This window comes from Struthio camelus, chromosome Z (genome assembly GCF_040807025.1).
Source record: "Struthio camelus isolate bStrCam1 chromosome Z, bStrCam1.hap1, whole genome shotgun sequence".
Taxonomy (NCBI): domain Eukaryota; kingdom Metazoa; phylum Chordata; class Aves; order Struthioniformes; family Struthionidae; genus Struthio; species Struthio camelus.
The window spans coordinates 593739-612983 of NC_090982.1; the positions used below are offsets into that span (position 1 = coordinate 593739).

At 44.3% G+C, this 19245-nt stretch overlaps 1 long non-coding RNA gene across 6 annotated transcripts in view; it reads right to left on the reverse strand.

Annotated features, from left to right (window-relative positions):
- Positions 1 to 585: 585 nt before the first annotated feature.
- The window catches only part of LOC104147719 (uncharacterized), a 33354-nt gene continuing 14694 nt past the window's right edge, over positions 586 to 19245 (reverse strand). Inside the window, exons 3-4 of one of the 6 annotated variants that reach the window (XR_011137751.1) lie at positions 4152 to 13412; positions 586 to 2241 (exon numbers count right to left, since the gene is read on the reverse strand). This is a non-coding gene — a long non-coding RNA (uncharacterized lncRNA). Of the gene's footprint in view, positions 13413 to 18536; positions 18581 to 19245 lie in introns of all 6 variants that reach the window. The other 5 variants (XR_011137749.1, XR_011137748.1, XR_011137750.1 and 2 more) reach the window with 5 other exon arrangements.

Below are 19245 nucleotides of genomic sequence, written 5' to 3' on the forward strand. Positions count from 1 at the left end.
GAAAAAATCATGGGATCAGATGAGGAGCATTTACCTCCTATGCATGGATCAGTAATTGACTATAAAAGGTGCAAGTCAGCATAGACCATAGTTCCTTAATTAGATTTATGAAGAACCAGAGACCATACTTTAGAAATACCATACAACAAAAATTCTGAACCACGCCCCATGAATGTAAATTACCAAGATACCACTGGTGTCCCTTTCACAGTTTGCTGCTGTAGGAAGGTCTTAAAGATGCAGATATCACATAAGATGGATTCAACAGCAAGTATATGCAACCCACCATCCATTACACTGAAACTGACAGAAAAGCCTTAGGAGATGAAATGAAGGCCGTTATTTTCTTGTCATTATTTGTGACAATTTTAAATTTTAATTTCTAAGTACATTCACACTTTCCTGTGGTCACACACATCAGTTCCTTCTGATCTCAGTAAGGCCAGGAGAGGCTGGGATTTTAATCTTTTAATCATGCTATCAGCATGATTTACGGAACAAATGTTGATGCATGCAAGATTTGTGAGGAACTTCTTGCTGGGCTTTAAGTGGTGATGATTTACCACTGAAGAAAACATTACTACATTTAAACATAGAGTGGTAAACAATGTCTTTTTTATTCCAAGTGTCATCTTTCATCTATAATCATCAAGCATGTGCAAAACATAAATTAAAACTTTCTTGTTAAAGCTTTTCTTGTTATCTGGACTTCTTTACTCCCCACATACTCCAGCAGCTGAAATGCAGTCTTGCTGCTGACACTTGGAAGGCTCATTAACAATGACTTCCAATTTCTCATTAATAAATCAGAATCTGGTGTTATGCTGCCTGAACCGAGAGCAGGAGAAGGAGGGGAATCATATCTCAGAGCAAGCAGCCTTCAACGCATAAATCATCCCACATCTTCCAAATGCAACCTGTAAGAGCAGTCACTTACATGATTAAATAACTTCCCTCTATGTGCTGAAGGCATGAAAAAACACTAGGGATCTAAGTATTGAAGTAGCCCAATGCAGGTTTGGAATTTGCATTTTGCAGGGAGCAGCATCAGGCTGCTGTTAAAAAAGGAGCTGGGAAGGGAAAAGTGGGAGCAGTGGTAAGCAGAACTGGATATGTGTCCCAGTTATCAGTGAACACAGCTGCTCATAGGCAAAACCCGGTTTTAAGCAAAAAGGACTGTCATGTTATTTAGGGAGGGAATTTCAGATTTTATGAAGTTTCCTCATATCCAGAATTTGTTTTGTCCAAATAGGCCTGTGCGTGTATGCAACTATTTATATGTGTATATGGGAGTGTGTGTGTATACACATACACATGTCTATAGCAAAGGTATTCTCTTACAATTGCAAGGCTTGCAAGGCTTGCTATGCAATTCGTATTCTCCTGGAATCCTCCAGAAAACTACCACATACTGCGTGTGGTCCTGCCTGTCCATGCGTCTCTACTCCAGGCAGTCCTGCAGCTTTTTTTATTCCTGGCTGTCGCTTCCCTTCATCTGAAGTTCTGTTTTGACAAAGGGTGAATTTTCACTGCGTATGGAGAAGCAGAAGGCAAAGGAGGTATTCAGACTGGAGCTATTTGTTAATTTTTCCCCTTCTCGAAATTAAAAGGACAAAGAACTTCTGAAGACCAGGAGTATGAAACATAAGCAACGATTCCGGGACCCCGACCTGAGGCACTCTGGCTAACCCATTTTTCCAAGTGTCAGGTGCTCTGCACTCCCTAATAATGGGACCTCTACCAGAGGTCCCTCTGGTAGACCTCTACCATACGTTTCATGCTCTCTTTGGCCTTGCCTCATTCTGGAATGAAGACATATCACAGGTTCACTCTTTCCCCAGAAGGGTGACTTTCGACCTCAAGTCTAGCCTCCGGTTTGATTCTCAGGTATCTCAATATTGGCCCTTAGACTGGAATTTGTCTAGCAGTTTTCTTGGATAAAGTGATCTGATCTGATCTGATCTTGGAGGCTTCAAAAGAAAGCAACAGATCCTTTGAAAGTTTGTTTGAAAAAAAGAACATAATCCAATGTGGTACCTTGTTCTGGTTTGTGTCAAATAACCTTCACATTTTCTTGCTCTTGTTTAGTTTTTCTACAGCAGATCAAAGAGTTCCTCAGTTTTTTATCCAATCCAAATGAAGTCCTTGTACATTTATCAGTTCATTCCAGAGATCTCTTTTTTGTAGAGCTGCACAGCTTAAGTTCCTGAAGTCTTTCAGCAGGAACCATTTCCTCCAGGCCTTTACATATGAACAGAAATGAGGTAAGAACAGAGCAAAAAATAAAACCCTAGTGGACTTGTGCCCTGCAGCATTGCCCTTTAAGCAGCTATTGGCATGGTTAAAGTCCCTGTCAGAGTCCAGCGCTCTCTGACCAGGCTCTTTTAGATACTCCACACATATGGAGAGTTCAATGTTTAATATAAAAGTTTATTTTTGAAGATATTTGACGTTACATGGGATTTTTGATTTAGCAGAGTGATTCAGTGATATACTGAAATCACAATACAGGTATTCACTTATGCAGTTCATTCCCAATACCAAAGTGATTGCCATTATTGGTCTCTATAACATGCTCACCTTCACGACGCTGGGCGTCCCCAGTCACTGGGAAGGAATAGGTGAGTTGAAGCCAGCTCAAACCTGTTGCTCTCTTCGAAATTCTTTTCTTAGTTGTTGAGGTTTATACTCTCATTTGGGCTGAGCCACCTATACACTTACCCCATGCTGGTCTGGCTAATCTCAGGGAGACATTCACAGTCTTTTGTTCCGCTCAGGAAGAAACATTTACACCTCGTCCAATTAACAGCTATGGCTGCTTATCTAACACAAAGGTCACCCTCAGCTCCCTTTGTATGGAGATAAAGTCAGTTCTCTGTGCAACAGCAAGGATTAAGGAGCTGCATGCTATTGAGCTTCATGGGGCACCTCACCCTCTAAGCCTTCTCCCATTGTAGGAGTTATTGGTCAGTCACAGTCCTCTCTGAAGGTGTGTATGTTGATTTGTCCATTGGAGAGGGGTGATGCTTGAGAGCATCCATTCCTCACTATCTGGACACCCATTTGTCTCTAACAGCCATATCTTCTCCAGGCAGGTGACCAGGCTTCCTACATGCAAACCTGTAGTCATCACAGTACCATGCCCTGCACTGTCACTCACTCCATTCTCCAGCCTAGTGCAAATCAAGACTTTTAACAAATATTTGGGGGGAGAGGAGGGAGGGAAGTCTTCAACTCTTTCCCTACCAGCCATTATCAAATTATGCTACTCATAAGAAGTACTAATAAAATCAGAAATGACCTTTTGTTTTTAGGTGCTAACTGATAAGTTGCAGTCCTCCAATGCGTCTCATTCATCAGTGATGAGCTGAGTGGCTTGGAGAGGTCTTTTTGGAAAAGCAGACCAGTAACTTAGTCAACATGTTGACAGTGATTCTAACTGCCTCAGGCAAAGAGGAAATGTGGCATTGGTTTGACCTAATTCATCCAGAAAATCTACCATCCTGAACAAATTTGGCAGGGCTGCACTGGCCAGGAGGGAAAGGCCCCTCAGGCAAGGAGAAATTATAATATAAACCATACCTGAAGCACTGCAGCCAGAGAGGGAGTCTTTTTAGAGCCCAGTCCTGCCCCCTTTACACAAGCTATAAGAAGCATCTTGCTCTGGAAATGATTTTACAAAAAGGAGAGGGCTATTCACAGTGGGATAAAGCTCAGGCATGTGTCCCTTACCTTAACTGTATGGGACACCTAAACAATTGTGCACCTCGCTGCATAATTATCTCCTGGTGTTGACTGAACAGAGCCTGGTGTTTTTTGTGCCCGATACACCTGAAAGTTGTAACAGACATTGTATTCCACCACTCACCACCCCGCAAAAGCATGTACATATCCTATGGCTGCATATGTTCAACACTTCCACACCCTTAATCCCAAAAGGCCAGAGTGTGGGGCCATATGGGTGATTTCCATGGTCAAAGTGGGGGTCGTTTGTCATAGCCTGTTTATTCACAACTAATATAAGGCCCTGCTTGCCTGAATGCAACAAGAATTAAGGATGAGATCTTTTCTCATGTCAGCCAGCGCTTTACCCCAAATCCCTCTTTTAGCTTCTTCCTCAGTGTCCCTTATTAAGGACATTCTGGAATTGCCTGGGGTTTCTCTGCACCTTCTCTTTGCTCCTCCACATCCACAGAAATGGGTTGTTTTCTTCTTATGCTCCCTGGATGGGAAATGGTTACACAACCTACACACATTGACATGTACACACACACACATACATTTCAATATATCCATTCCCCTAACCCCAGCAGGAGCCAGGGTTTGGGTGTAAATAAGCCCAATGAAATGAACACTCATTTGTTTAGAGATGTCCCCATCACTTACAGCAGAAGGCGGTGATCATCTTAACTCCTCTCACATAAAGAACCTCTAACTCTGCTTCAGCCCTCAGACAGCTCCATGGTACATGGATATATGTTCCTCATGTGATATTGGAATTTGCCCCGCTCTTTATAGTATTTCTGGTCTGTAGCTAACAAAGCTTTCAAAGATTGGCAGGTAAGACAAACAATGAAAATACCTTCTTTGCCACTTCATTCTCATCTTATTTCTCTTATCAGTGTCTAATTCTAATAAAGAAGAAGGCTTGGAGCAGATTTTCCACTACCAGAGCAGGCCATTGCCTCTATCAGTTTAACAAAACTCTTTCTCAGTGACTATCTTCACCAAAATGACTCAATATATGAAGGAAAAATAAAAAATGCATGTGCTTCCCTAAAATTTTCAGGTCAGTCAAGCAAGGAGATAAACGTCACGCTGTAGTCAATGCCTCTGCAGGTCTGACATTTGATTTTAGTAGACGAATGGGTAATTTCTCTACTACTTGCTGAATATTCTTACACAAGAGTGAAACGCAGCCTCCACAGGCCCTGGAAGTCAGAGCTTGTCAATGCTGAATGTTCTCACTTTGCAGACACCTTGTAAATTCTCTCTGTGCCTCAGACCCACATAGTCAGCAATGATGTCTTCCATCATTCAGAACGATTTTACAAATGTCGAATTTTATTTCTCCAGGAAACCGCAGCCTGGGATAGGATAAATTACTTCAATATGCAGCTGATGACAATGCACATACAAAGTCTATGAAGGATAAAGCCAGGCAATAAATTCTGTTACTTGTCCAAAAAACAGCAGTAATGTTCTGCCAGTATTATAGCTCTAAATGTATTGGTCTAACCTGTTTTCTTCTCCCTCTGTAACTTAACTTCAGTCCTTGTGATTGACAGTCCTCCACTCCTAATCAAATGGACATTCATTCTTTTGTTACTAGCCTCCCTCCTTTCCTGACTAATTCTCTGTCCTTCTGGGAACATGCACCACTATTTAAAGGCACTCTGTGATAAAAAAACTGAAAATGGACCTCAGCGCAAGACTGCATACCTAATGCTTCCTTTAACCAGGCTTTGGCGTCCTGTCAGCATATAAATATATACAAAACTAACCTTTCAGAGGAGTCCCTGTAGGTCTTTTCTTGGTTCTTCATATGCGGCTGGTACCCTACGATGCAACATCTGGGAACAGAAATAGAAGTTTGCACAAAGTCTCCAGTGGTTCGTATCCCGTGCTTCAAAGTGGGCTAATAACAAATGCTATCTATTTTGCCATGCATGGCATGTATGAATGAGAGCAGAGTTCAGCTGTACCTACACCAATGGGGACAAAGCTGGCTATGGCTGCAGGGAGGGCCTGTCTCAGTCAGTATCTCCAGCAAGCGGTCTTGAGCTCTGGGAATGTGCAGCTGTGTCAGGCTGTCTGTGGGTGCAGAGACATCTTCCAAGGCTTGTCTGAGGTTTCTGGTCATCCCCTTCATCTTCAGCAGAATGGTTATGGCTGCTCTGATGGAGGATGGTGCAAGGGAAGAGAGAGGGCACAAAAGCTCATGCTATGGGGAACATGAGGAGAAGCTGAGTCCCGGGAGAGCCAGGCTGGTGTACTGAGGGGTGGGAAGCCCAGCTTCTAGAAAAGAGGTAAACTTGGATGTAAATGTAAGCTCTAAAACAGTTGTGATTTCAACACGATTTACTGCCAGTCCCTCCCACAGTAGGCCTGGGTTTGGGGGGGGGGGTGTTTAATTCTCTTTCTGTGTTCTCCCTAGACAATCTAAGCTGTGCAATGGGATCCCCTCACTGCAACATCTCCTCAAGGCCAGTCTCTTCCCTCCACAGAGCCAGAAAGGACAGCAGACCTCGCTGTAGGAAACACGTACCTTTCTTTTGGCAGGAGACTGAGAGATTGCCGTTTTCTTCCTGTCTGTGCTGGCAGACACAAAAGCAGGGTTTAGAAGAGTGGAAAAGCAGCTCGTCAGCCTAGGACTGGTACCACTTGCCTTCCCTTGCTCTCTGCATCTTCTTTTTATCTGCTCACACATACTCCTGCAGAGCATCTAAGCTGTTTCTCATACCTGTTCAGAGTGTTGCAGTTTAGACTCACTCACGGTGACACAAAGCTTGCTCCCAGGTGGTGGCGTGCAAGACACTTGGCTGCATGTGGCTAAAGAAGGGGGTTTGGCGGCTGTGCTGAAATCCTTGCGCTACAGATGATTGAATCACTGAGCACATTCAGGGGTCTTACCAAAGACCCTGAAAGAGAGGGAAGTCACGTGTTGCCATCCTGTTTAGATAATTGGGCTTTTTTTCTTCTTCATTTTGTTAGAATTGATCAAAATGTCAGAGGGAAAGATAAGCCCACAAAACATTATTTTGTGTTTTCCTCTTTCCCTTCATACCTGGCCTCCAGGTTGCTTTGGAAAACAACAGAGCAAGAAATGTCTGGGGAGGTCTCTCTTTTTCTTGTTTACTTTTTTCTTTTTTTTTTCTTTTTCTTTGTTCTTCATGGAGGGGGATAGGCAGAAAAAAGTATCTTGGGTTTTTGTTTTTCCTGTTTCGCATGCATCACTCTTAAAAATCTCAGTTTTGAAACCATTAGTAGGTGACAGAAAAGAACGGAAAACAAACTTAATCTGGTTCCTCCCTAAATTGCAAATGATCAAGGCTGGGAGAGTCCTGGGAAAGTGTCATAGGTGCTTGCACTTTTCTCGTCCCCTTTTCTCAATACTCACTTCTGGATGCTGTCAGTGAGAGGTTACTGGATACCAGGCATATGATTTGGCCAAGTATGCCTGCTCTTCTGTTCTCAGTCATTCTGATGATTCTCAGATCATCTGAGCTGCAGATACTCACTTGCCTAGTATCTCATCAAAAACAAGGGCATCAGATCAAGGGTTCAGTTTAAGTCATTTTTTCAAGCCTGGCTGAAAGCATCCAGGATTTTATCTGACTAAATGAGCAGGGGTAACGGGAGGGACAACAACCAGCATAGGATCCCCGTTAAGAGAAGCAAACGAAGAGAAGAGTCATGTTGTCCTATTGCTTTGCTCCTGGAGTGAAAAGCAGGTTAACAACACAATGTTATATGCGGTGTTTGAAGCCCTGGGTGGTGTTCTGAATTTTAGGAAGTAGCAAGAGTAGCTGAGTGGCTGCCCAGGGAAGGAAGGTGAAGCAGGAGCCAAGGGGACAATGACACAGGCAGGGCAGTGAACTCACCAAGGGGAGAACCACGGCAGAGTGCAAATGGATGTTCAGTTCCGTCACTTTCGAGCTATGATTTCAGGCCCTTTACACTTTCAGACAGATTTCAGTTATACACAGGCCCTGCTTCAAGCCTGTCTTTGCCTTTTCAGTCATAGCCATGTGTAAGTGAAAGCACAGATGTTGATGACGTGTGAGATCCGAGGACGTACAGGAACGGATTCCACCCTTGAACAAGTGGAAAGAGAAGGGTAGGAAACCGCAAGGGGAAGAGGGATGAGCTAATATGTTTTTGGATGGGCAAGTGACAAGAATTTACAGTGTATTGGAGACTTTGCAGATCTCAGACTACATATTGCTAACTAGTCTCTTAGTAAGAGTCAGGTAGGAAATCAAAAGCTGTGACTGGCTTGAAGAAGTAAGTAAGAGATGTTTAAGGTGTAATCCCAGCAGTAAAGGTATTTTGAGAGTAGGATATGAGGCAGGAGGAAAAAAGGAGAGAGGGAAACCAAACCTATCAGAGAAGGAATATAGTGTGTAGCTGGTGGAGAAAGTGGGAGTTTTATGGAACATACAGCCCATGAGCTGAATTAGCGGTTAGCCAAATTTGGAGAATTAAACAAGCAAAATGTAGATGGTATACAGCAAACAGTACTAGTAAATACATGCATAGAAACTGAAGCAAGTAAGATAACACAGGCCAAGACTGGATAGTCATAAATGGTAGTCTCTAAAAATGATCACCCTTGAGAAAGTCAAATCAATGTAGTGACGTTCACAGGTATAAATAAGCAGTTCACAGTTCGTATGTGGAAATGAACAGAAAAAGGGATGCACAGCCTCAGGGATGCAGCACACTGTAGCCCATGTGAAGTTGGACTATTATGGCACCACTAATGAGACCAGCACTACCCATAATTATGTGTAAGTCATCATCTGGTTCCCCAAGAACATGAGACTGGCTGAGAAACCCAGGGTTATTCTTAGGGGAAACCTTCCAGGTTTCTTCATTTTCCTTCTGGGCTTTAAGCCTTTGTCAGGTCATGCCGTCTACCTTCTCATTAGGAAGCCTGTGTGACATGAGACCAAAGGTCACAGAATCACAGAATCACAGAATCGTTGAGGTTGGAAGGGACCTCTGGAGATCATCTAGTCAAACCTCCCTGCTCAAGCAGGGTCCTCTACAGCACATTGCCCAGGATCACATCCAGACGGGTTTGGAATATCTCCAGCAAGGGAGACCCCACAACCTCTCTGGCCAACCTGTGCCAGTGCTCTGTCACCCTCACAGTCAAGAAGTTTGTCCTCCTGTTCAGATGGAACTTCCTGTGGTTCAGTTTGTGCCCGTTGCCTCTCATCCTGTCACTGGGCACCACGGAGAAGAGTCTGGCCCCATCCTCTTGACATCCCCCCTTCAGATACTAGGACACATTGATCAGATCCCCTCTCAGTCTTCTCTTCTCCAGCTCCTTCCTGTTTCCCACACTTCCCAAAACCTATGCCTAGGAGGTGTCTGAAAACAAGGGAGGGCACACAATGAGGCATTTCCATTACCTTCTACCCAGCCTCTAGCCGTCTGCCGTTCAGGAAATTTTTGAGCCAAAGGTGAAGCTTTTGTCTTAAAAACATGCAGAAGTGTTTTGTTCATGAATTAATATAACCGCTTTTTGGTCCCATGTGAGCTTTAGCACCCTTGAGTCTAGTAAAATTTTAGAATAATCTGAATACAAGAAGTGAAGCTTTCAGAAAAATCCACTGCTCGATACATAAACACAAGGAAAGAAAGCACAAGAGGACAGGAACAGTTTTTTTCTTACGGGACTGCTGGATTTCTTTACAGGTTTGAATAGTGCCACATGTAGAAGGAGACTGCTTCGGAAATCAGTTGCTGTGAGCATTTGATGGACAGAAATAAAACAGTTAACTTAATCAGGAGTAACTAGTTAGGTCTTACTTGAGAACAGTGAAGTTAGAGGATGGTAGAAAATAAGGTCACCACTCCATGTCACAAGTCCAGGCAGTACCTTCCTTTGACTCCTAGTTGGTGAGGTCCTCAGTACTTCAAGTTAATAAAGGAAAAGAGATCCCCCTGAAACTCCCCGGACATTTCACACAGTCGACCAGTGATGAGTTACATAACAAGTACTGTTGTTTAATCTGTCATCACAAAGAAATCTCCCATTTCTCATACTATCTCGATGGGGCTGGCAAGCCCTACTATCAGGACTACAGTCCCGTTTCTTGCTGTCTGGAACCACTCCAAAAATCTTCTCCAGGAGTGATGTAACTTTTTTCCAGAGAGGAAGCTAGCATATGTTACAATGAGTACTCTTAAAGCACGTCCTATTAAATGTAATATATAGTGATAATGACCATGACAGAGGTAAATTCAGATGCATTGTGCACACTGAGAGATCACGTCATGTACCAACAGGCACGTGCTAGCCTCTAAATACATCAGCTAAGTGAATAGGGCCACTTTCTTTTGACATTTAGACCAGCAGTTATAGTAAATGTAATAATGGGAGAGGGCAAGTACTAACAAAAATTGTGATGTATGTCATAAATATGGGTTAATTTTTAATTGGCACTAATAATTGTTACACTGCAAAGTTAAATCTGGCACCATCATATGATTATTGGAAAGAGATAGGATCATTTTGCTCTGTACAAATGTTAAAGACAAGAAATCTAAACATCTCTGAAAAGGCCAAAACTAAAGTACTGGGGAAGGAAAAAGCTTCCCTGAATTCTCTACATTTTTTTATTTGCAAGCTAGGAAAGAAAATACTGAAAACTCTGACTCTTACTTATCACTGCTATTAAAAGAAACACGGTTGGGTGGCAAAGAAAATATGTTATTCATAGTACCTTCTCCAATTTAAAGCTTATTGATTTAATTAGGTGTAAAATTGAGCACATTCCTTTTTAAAGCCATACTTAAAGAATGAAATTCAGTTCTTGCAGGGCACCAGCCCCTAATCCCACTTAAAATCAGCTGTGTGAATTTCATGCTGATGCTCCAGACATGGAAAACTGTCCTGTCCCGGTGACTATCTTATGTGCAAGGCGGTGTGCAGGGGATATTCTGTGGAGGGTGCTCATATCTGTACAGCTGACTGAGGTAGAGTAACCCTCAGCAGGCTTTGTAGCAGGTGACAAATCTCCCCGTAGGCTGCTAGGCTGTTCTCCCACCTACGGACACCTCTTTAGCGACAAAGCTGCAGATGAGTATGATGGCTGAAGCTCCCCTCCCCATCTGCAATGGGGAGTATTGATGCAGTTCGGTCTGTTTCTGCCACTCAGAAGGGGTGATGGTTTTTCAGCACTCTGGTAGGCATGCAGCATGCTGACTGGTCCAAGGTGCTACTTCTCACTGCATATTGAAACACAACTCTGAGCGTGCTGGACACTTTCCGAATAAACCATAGCTCACCACCCCTCCTCTGCTTCAAAGAAACTACTGCTGTCTTTGCTGTAAGATTGATGCATGGATGGCCGTAGATCCACCGGCTGCGTTGCACAAGACAAGGAATGTTTTTTCATACACAGATTGGATTGTGATGAAAAGAAAGACAATTTTCTTAGCAGAGAAAATGTGTTACTTTTACTGTTTCTGTCACTAAAGCTGGAGATCCGTGCTGGGTACTACTGGGCCCTCCTTCACAGCCCTTGCATTCGGAGGTCTCTTTCAGGGGCAGTATTGCCAGTAATGCAACAGCCACTTTCCGACCCTTACCTTATCAAGCACTGAAGCATCAAAACACAACGTTATGGAGAGAACCGCATCTTTCAGGTGAAGTTTTACACTGTGCATCTGATTGCTGGTGGTCATATGAGCTGCCCTGTCCTTTGGCTCAGGTATGACCTCTGCTGCCATTGCCATTGCTCCTGGATCTCAAGTTGTTTTTTTGAAGTTACTGGTAACAGGCAGTGTCTGCCCATTGAGATGCCAACAGTACCTAACTTTCAAAAAGTGCCCTCCTTGAAAATCAGACCTTTGAAATTGTCTCAGATTGGGTGCTACAGGCACCCAAATTGCTATTGGTAGGAGAGTGTCAGTCAGTACTTCTATCCTCTATTACCCTCCTCCATGCCATGTTACACTGGCTCCAGCGTACTACTATTCATTATATAAATCACTGTTGGCACAAAAAGTTGATCTCCCTTTTAAATCACCTTTTCTTCATTTCATGACACGCTTTTTGCAGCTAAGCAGCATTCAAGCCAAGTCTACTGATATCATGACTAACATCCATCATCTCTTCCCTCTGGCTTGCTCTCTCTCCACGCATTTCCTCCCATGTCCTTACAGAGCCTCACCTTCTCTGCCTTCATCAAGGTTCTGATCAGCAGAGTCACTCTGACTCCCAGCTTTCTGTCCTTCTCCTTCTCTTATCTCTCCTTTCCCCACCATTCCTCCTTCTCCTCCTTTCAGGGTTTACCTCTCCTGGTGCCTGATCATGTCTCGTTCCATATTATGGTGAGCGTACCCTAAAGCTGCTAACTCTTAGGCCAACCCTTCATCTAGTGTAAATCAGCATCAAGAACATCAGCAATTTTTTACTCCACTTTGCTGCAACTTTTCCCCCTTGTGTCACAGTGTCTGCTAATACCTCCCTTGTCCCCTCCTACTTTCAGAGCTACTCTCTTCCACTTCCCTTGGTCACTCTCCACTGGACCACGGACACCTCTCTTCTTGCTATTTCTGACATCCTGAGATAACCTTGCATATTATCACATTCTCCATGGCTCTGCTCAACATCCTAGCCTCAATCTTTCATAGCCTGGCTTTTTTCCTGGTCATTCTTCCATTGCAGCCCTCACTGGCGTTACTAATGACTTTCTTGTAGCTAAATCTTAACCTCTCACTTCTGTTCTCACTTCTTTTTCTGAGCTAGCAGCTGTTTTGACACAGTAGATCATTCTGTTCTTCACATTAGCAGTTCTACTTTTTCTCTATCTGTGCTCCATTGCTTTTCTTCTGACTTACTTGATCAGTCCTTAAGATTATTCAGCTATAAGCATCTCTCTTCCTCTCATTGGACGAAGTTGTCTCTGCATATGGTGTAAAATACCTTTAGTACGGTTTAGTTTAGTACAGCCGAGTAGTTCTTCTGTTGTTCTTACACAGATATTTCACGTTCTTTCATGTCATCTTCAGACATTTTATCTTTTTGTCTTCATCTGACATTAATAATGCAATCTACAGGCTTAATGTCATGTGAGCAGGCAAGAGCTTTCGTGGGTGGGGCCTTATCTGTTCCTTTGGTCCTATAAATCCATTTCTCCAACATACTGAAGTTATTCTACAGTGCCTGAGGCGTATTTTTGTAAAGTCACTATACATGAAGAACTGGCATTACATTGTGGCTGGAAATAGCTGCTGGATTTCAAGCCCCAGAAAAATGACTTTTCTGCCTTTGCTTTGGTGCTCATCTTTCCAATGCCCCTCCATATCGAAATAATATCTCCTTGGTGCCCTTCGGTCCCAGCACTCAAACAGTACAAAGTATCTTAAGTCCCTCTTGTGGAAGTGGTACCTGATGCCACTATCTCTTAAAGCCAATAGGACTTTAATGGGAGTGCATCCAACCATCAGTGCTTTAGGGATGCACAGAGGGAGCCCTCAATGCTTTTAGGAGGCACTGAATTTGCAGAGCCTGCTCTCAGAAATACTGCTAGTCTGAATCACCCACAACTGCCAGTCTTGAAAGAACTTGCCGCTGAACTCTGCTCTGCAGAATTGCAGAAAGCTGTATCCATCATGGAGAGTTTCCCGCATGTCACTGTGAGGGGGACCACAGCACCTGGTAGAGACAACTGTAGAACAATGAGGGGGAAAAGGGATCCTTAGAAAAACCTTCTGATATATGCTAAGGCCTGTTTTCCGGAAGCAGACCACCAGAAGGCAACGCAGCAGTATCAGTCCTTAGCCATTAACCCCCATACCTCTGACTGCTTCCTCAAAGAGGAGCTCACCTGGCTATAGTTATTAGCTATCATCAACCATCCCAAACCAGCGCTGGCAGAAATCCCAGTGGGGAAGGGATGGGGAATGTGTTCAGAGCAGCTCTAGGGAGCTGACTTAGGAGAGGAGGCTGCTCCAGAAGCACAGAGGAATGCTCTGGCTGCCCTCCCCCTTTTCCATCCGTACGGCCCTGTTCCCTAAGACTTCTTCATGCAGGCTTATACTCTAAGCGCAGCAGAAACACCCTTACAGCCTATTCCTATCAATCATCCTTGCAGCGCACATACGGCTAGCAAAAAATCTGTTAACTTTGGAGTGTTGAACAGTTATTTACTATCTGTCAAGGAAAGATCTTCCTCTGAGTTACTGTGTGCTTTGTGTTGCACTCTGAAGGAAATGCAGTCAAGGAGCATTTCTGTCTCACTACTGCATTAAAGGCAAACTGTTATCCTTCAAAACATTGGTCTGAAGGCTATTTACATTAGCAAGTAATGGGGCAAGCATTCTGGATGAGGCGTACACAGCAACAAATTAAACCCGTGCCAGCCTGAGTATACTGCTACCTGCCAGACTAGGGTATTTCTGACTTGCCATTAGTGGGCATAAGACATTAAAATAAACAGTAACGGGAAAAAAGATCGTTGTCAGGATGTATCACTGTAAAACCTTCCGCCCTCCTGCTTTTTGCAGGGCTTGCTTCCATGTTCAGTTACAAAAAAGAAAGCTTTTTTCTCAAGTTTTCGTGCTCCAAACATGATCTTTCGGAAATAAACTCAATTGAACTTACCCACTTAAATCAGCGTTTCAACCAAAATAAGGAAGCTTTTCAAAAGCATAGTTTTGCTCCCCATTCCAAATTTCCCAGGGCTCCGTACAGCTGAAGGAAAGGCTGCTCCACGGAAAGCACAGAAGGTATTCTGAGGACAAATAACCACTGCGTGGCAGCTACAGCAGAGCAGTACCGCCTGGGAGACGCCCAAAGTGCCCTCCCTCTTCCCATACGTACAGCCACACATGCAGTCTGTGTGGCAGTGGAAAGTGTCACTGCTGGCAATCCAGAATATCAAGGACCTTCTTTAGAAGTTACTTGTCTAAACTTACACACATAAATAGGGGGTCGTTAAAGTTAAACGTGAATAAAAACAGAGCTCTAAAGAAGTTACAGGGAGCAAGTGGAGCGCTGGAAAAGAATTCTAATCAGAAAAAGAAAAACAGCAAGAAGAGTCATAACAAAAAGGAGGATTCACTTTCTGGAATACTTAAAGGAATATAGCATTTAATATTTTCAGGTTACAGCACAGGATTGCTGAATGGAGCTCAGAGCCTGTGTGTTTAATCCAAGAGAAGTGAACACTTTGGTATTTCCATGTCTTGAGAAAAGTGAACTAAGAAGCAGCGTGGCTTCTGGATTTAAATATTAATGAATGATTGCTAAAATAATGTGGTGTTCACCCTGTATGAGCCCAGGGAAAGTCAGAGGTTTAAGAAGAGAGAGGAGGCAGATAACTGTAATTAAAGGCAATATCTTTGCCTACACAGTGAAAAGCTGAGGAACCTGGGAGTTCAGTGCCAGGGCCTGCCCATACAGTTGCACAAGCTCTCTGACGTGGCCTGAGCCACCAGGATGTGTGGAGCTGTCTTGGGAAGAGTTGTCCTCTCCCTGCTACCCAGGTGAGCAGCCTTTCCTGCGTTGTAACTACTCCTCATCTCTTCCCAGCAAGGCTGCATAGACACTGCCTTGAGCCACACGGTGCTCACACCGTCTGCCACTGAGATCGCTCTCTGCTAGCATGTTGCCAGCGCTACATACTAGCTCTCCAGGCAGGTAGTGTATCCACTGCCAGAGCAGATGGATCCATACGTAGGTCATACCTATATACATATATGGCCAGCTTCACAGAGATGCCATGGCAGGGCAAACACCTGGGCGTCCACGGCACTATGTTAATATACACTCATATATATATGGCCTTTATCTATATCTAGGCCAGAGCATAGCTCGTTCTGGCCTAGCAGTTGGCAGAGGGCAGAGGGGTTGCCATCGTGTTAGCTTCTGCAGATCATCTCTCTTCCAATGCCAGATGGCTCTTGCCTCAGAGACGCAAAAGGGATATGAATGCCTTGTTGCAACATTAGCAAGGGGATTCATCCCAAGCTTTTCTGCAGTCAAGAGTAAGGAGTCCATAAAGTACAGACAGTCCAGAAGGGAGAAAAGACGAAGGACGCAAAAGGCAGCTTAGAAGAAGCAGGAAAAGTCAGGACAAGCACGAAAGCTTTAGACCTATAAAATCAATCTGCCTAAGTCACATCTCTTTTTGTGGATTACTGGCAGGAAGAGGGCTCAACGTGTCAGAGGATAGCTACCGGGGACAATCCAGCACAACTGAATGCAAGTAGTTTCTGTAGCACTGAATCAGTTCATAATGTGCTAGTTTTAAGCTGGTCACAACAGCTACCAAGAGGAGGCATGCCTCTAGACCGACCATCACAAACAGTCTGCATTTGCATGGGCTGTTTCACCTTTGGCTCTCTCATCACAGGTACTAGGAGGCCCCAGTTTTTGTCACTGGCTATTAAGGATTATGATAAACCACTCAATTTACCTAAAAATATACAATCCTGGAAAGCCGGCTCTATTTTCCAACTAGAGCTCCCTGTGTCTGACTGTCACCCCCTAGCAGTAACACCTGTAAGCAAAGCCACCTCTTCCACAATACAGACACTGGCGTCCTCTGAGATTCGGGGACTCACTATCTCTTTGGCTTGGAGCCCCTCAGGTGGCTCACTTCATGACTGGAATGGAGAGGACACTGTGTGCAGGGCAAATACACATGATAAAACCAGCTTTTGGCTCAGGTTGGAGTCGGCATGGCTCAATAGGAGCTAGAGAGGCTTTCACCCTCCAGTCAGAACTCAGTCCAGATGCAGGTACGATCTGCCAGCCATTTAGTGACCTGAGTGAAATTATCATGTGGCCTGACCATGTGGCATTAGGCTCTGACTCAGCAACCACTGACCACAGATGTGCAGCTCTTGGTGGACAAGTGTCCACAGCCAGCATGACACAGCGTAATCTGTGCTCCAGTGACAGTCATGTGAGAAAGAGGCCACACCTGGAGTGCTGGGTCCGGTGCTGGGCTCGCCAGTACAAGAGAGACATGGAGCTCCTGGAGCAAGTCCAGCGAAGGGCTACTAAGATGATGAAGGGACTAGAGCATCTCTCCTACGAGGAAAGGCCGAGAGAGCTGGGACTAATCAGCCTGGAGAAGAGAAGACTCAGAGGGGGGATCTTATCAACACCTACAAGTATCTGAAGGGTGCTAAGAGGATGGGGCCAGACTTTTCCCAGTGATGCCCAGCAATAGGATGAGAGGCAACGGGCACAAACTGAAACACAGGAAGCTCCATCTGAATATGAGGAAAAACATCTTTACTGTGAGGGTAACAGAGCACTGGAACAGGTTGCCCAGAGAGGTCGTAGAGCCTCCATCCTTGGAGACGTTCAAAAGACATCTGGACAGGGTCCTGGGCAATGTGGCCCAGCTGACCGTGCTTGAGCAGGGGAGACCGTGCTTGAGCAGGGGAGTTGGACTAGATGATCTTCAGAAGCCCCTTCCAACCTCAACCGCTCTGTGATTCTGTGATTCAGTGAAAGCTGCCCACAGCTTTGCCACAGGAATCACAGGCAGATGTGAGTCCTCATCAAATATCTTTAAGGAGCTGGAACTATCACACACAAAAACCTACGTGACTCCTTACATGAAACATACCAATAAAGTAAAGATAATCCTGTTTAACTAAAGAGATACTTCTTACCCTGCTTAAACCAATTGACAGAACGAACAGCCAAATGTTTCAAATTAAAAACATGCTAACGTTAGTTCAGTACTCCTACAGGATAGTGTTGTACAGCTAAATGTGATTGCATTCCACTGGAAGGGTTCTTCACAATTGACATTATTTTTGTTTTACTTATTAATCACTGTAACAGTACTGTATCCCTACAAAATTAATTTAATTTTTTTGGCTACTACTTAAAGTCATGTCAAATTGAAGATGGAGACTCATGTTTTGAAGACATCCTTACTAGCTGAAGAGAATAACCAGTACAATTTCACGCTTATGTAACATGCTCTTGAGATAAGTTATGAATACTGTTAAAAAATAACAAACTATCACAATTTTTCAAACAGTGTAGAGTATATTTCTACTCCTTGGGCTACTCCTGACCAGGTGAAGTGTTGCTAGTTCCAGCTGCACATCCCCCCGTAAAACCTGGTGGATCTGACTTCATTTTCATGAGTGTTGGCCCGAGGTGATGGAGCTAAGCCCATCACACACCTGTATGATATGCTTCTCTCTCACATGCAAAATTCCCACTTTTTAGACATTGCCTTCTCAAAGGCAGATGCAAAGCACCGTGTTTCTTACTACACCCGCTGAGTATGGACAAGAATCTCATCTCTCTGTGTGTCTACGCAGCACTTGCCACTGCTGGACAATAGCTCTGCTCCAGCTGCAGCGTTCAGGTGATCCCAGTACAAATGCAGGTGGGCATGTATGCCCAGCCGGAGCAGGAGAAACGGCACAGCAGTGTACTCGGCAAGCAGCGTGACTGCTGCCTCTCTGCCTCATAGTTTCCTTGCTGCTCGGAGAGGGAGGGAGGCTTCCAATTATCGCACACCAGCGATAAGTTACTCTGCTCCAGCCCTGTGCAAGTTCTGCTGCTCTTACCCAGCCCTGCCCACCTCTTCCACTTACTCAATCTACTCGCAGCTTGCAGGAAGGCTCTTTTGCAGGAGGTGCTGTGGGAAGTCTTGTGTTTGCAGGAACCAGTAGTCCTAGCCACAGACCTGCCTTGTGCAGGGGCCTGCTGCTGCCTCCCTCTGAGCTTGGCAGCTGCTGCCCAGACCATTTTCCATACAGGACATATAGTCTTCCCAAGGAAAGTGTGGTGGAGACAGCCATGTATTCACCTGGCATTTCAGACGGTGAGGACTCCTGGACGGTTGCAGAATGCCTGCCATAAACATGACATAAGTCGTGTTGGCCACTGTCTTGCTTATTACAGATAGTTACTTGCAATGAAGTAATGTTATGCTGAACATTTTCCTGGTGATAAAGTCTTCCATATAGGGAAGAAAAGAGCTGCACCTCTGAAAAGCTCAGTTCCCACAAGAAAGAGAGGTAAAGAAAGGCAATATGGCTGGAGGAACGTAGCCCATAGAGCAAGATACAGAAATACTGATTAGGTTGGTGCTACTACACCAACCACCTACCAAGTCACCATTAGCTGACTACAGGTGATGCCCTTAAAGGCCTCTAGATAGCCAAGTCAGAGGGTTTTGATAGACACTTGATAGCAGACTGCCTGCTTCCCTAAAATGTCATGTTTTTGTCCCTAATAAGGTCTTATGATATTTGTTGAGATTTGCTGTTAGTGCTAGGTTAGCCACTGTTTTGAGCAAACGTGCTAAATAATGCCTGAAAGACCAAGATGTCCAAGAATCCATTTGCCTAAAGCTTAACTTTTAAGTCAGCATTTCCACACCACAATAACGGGTCTACTTTTCAACAATGTGGGTGCTCCAGCCAGCCTGACTGCGCTCAGTTGCAGTTGCTCAGTAGCTGTGGCAACCAAGCAGCCTCATTGGGGTTAAACATTGATCAACATTTCTAACCGTC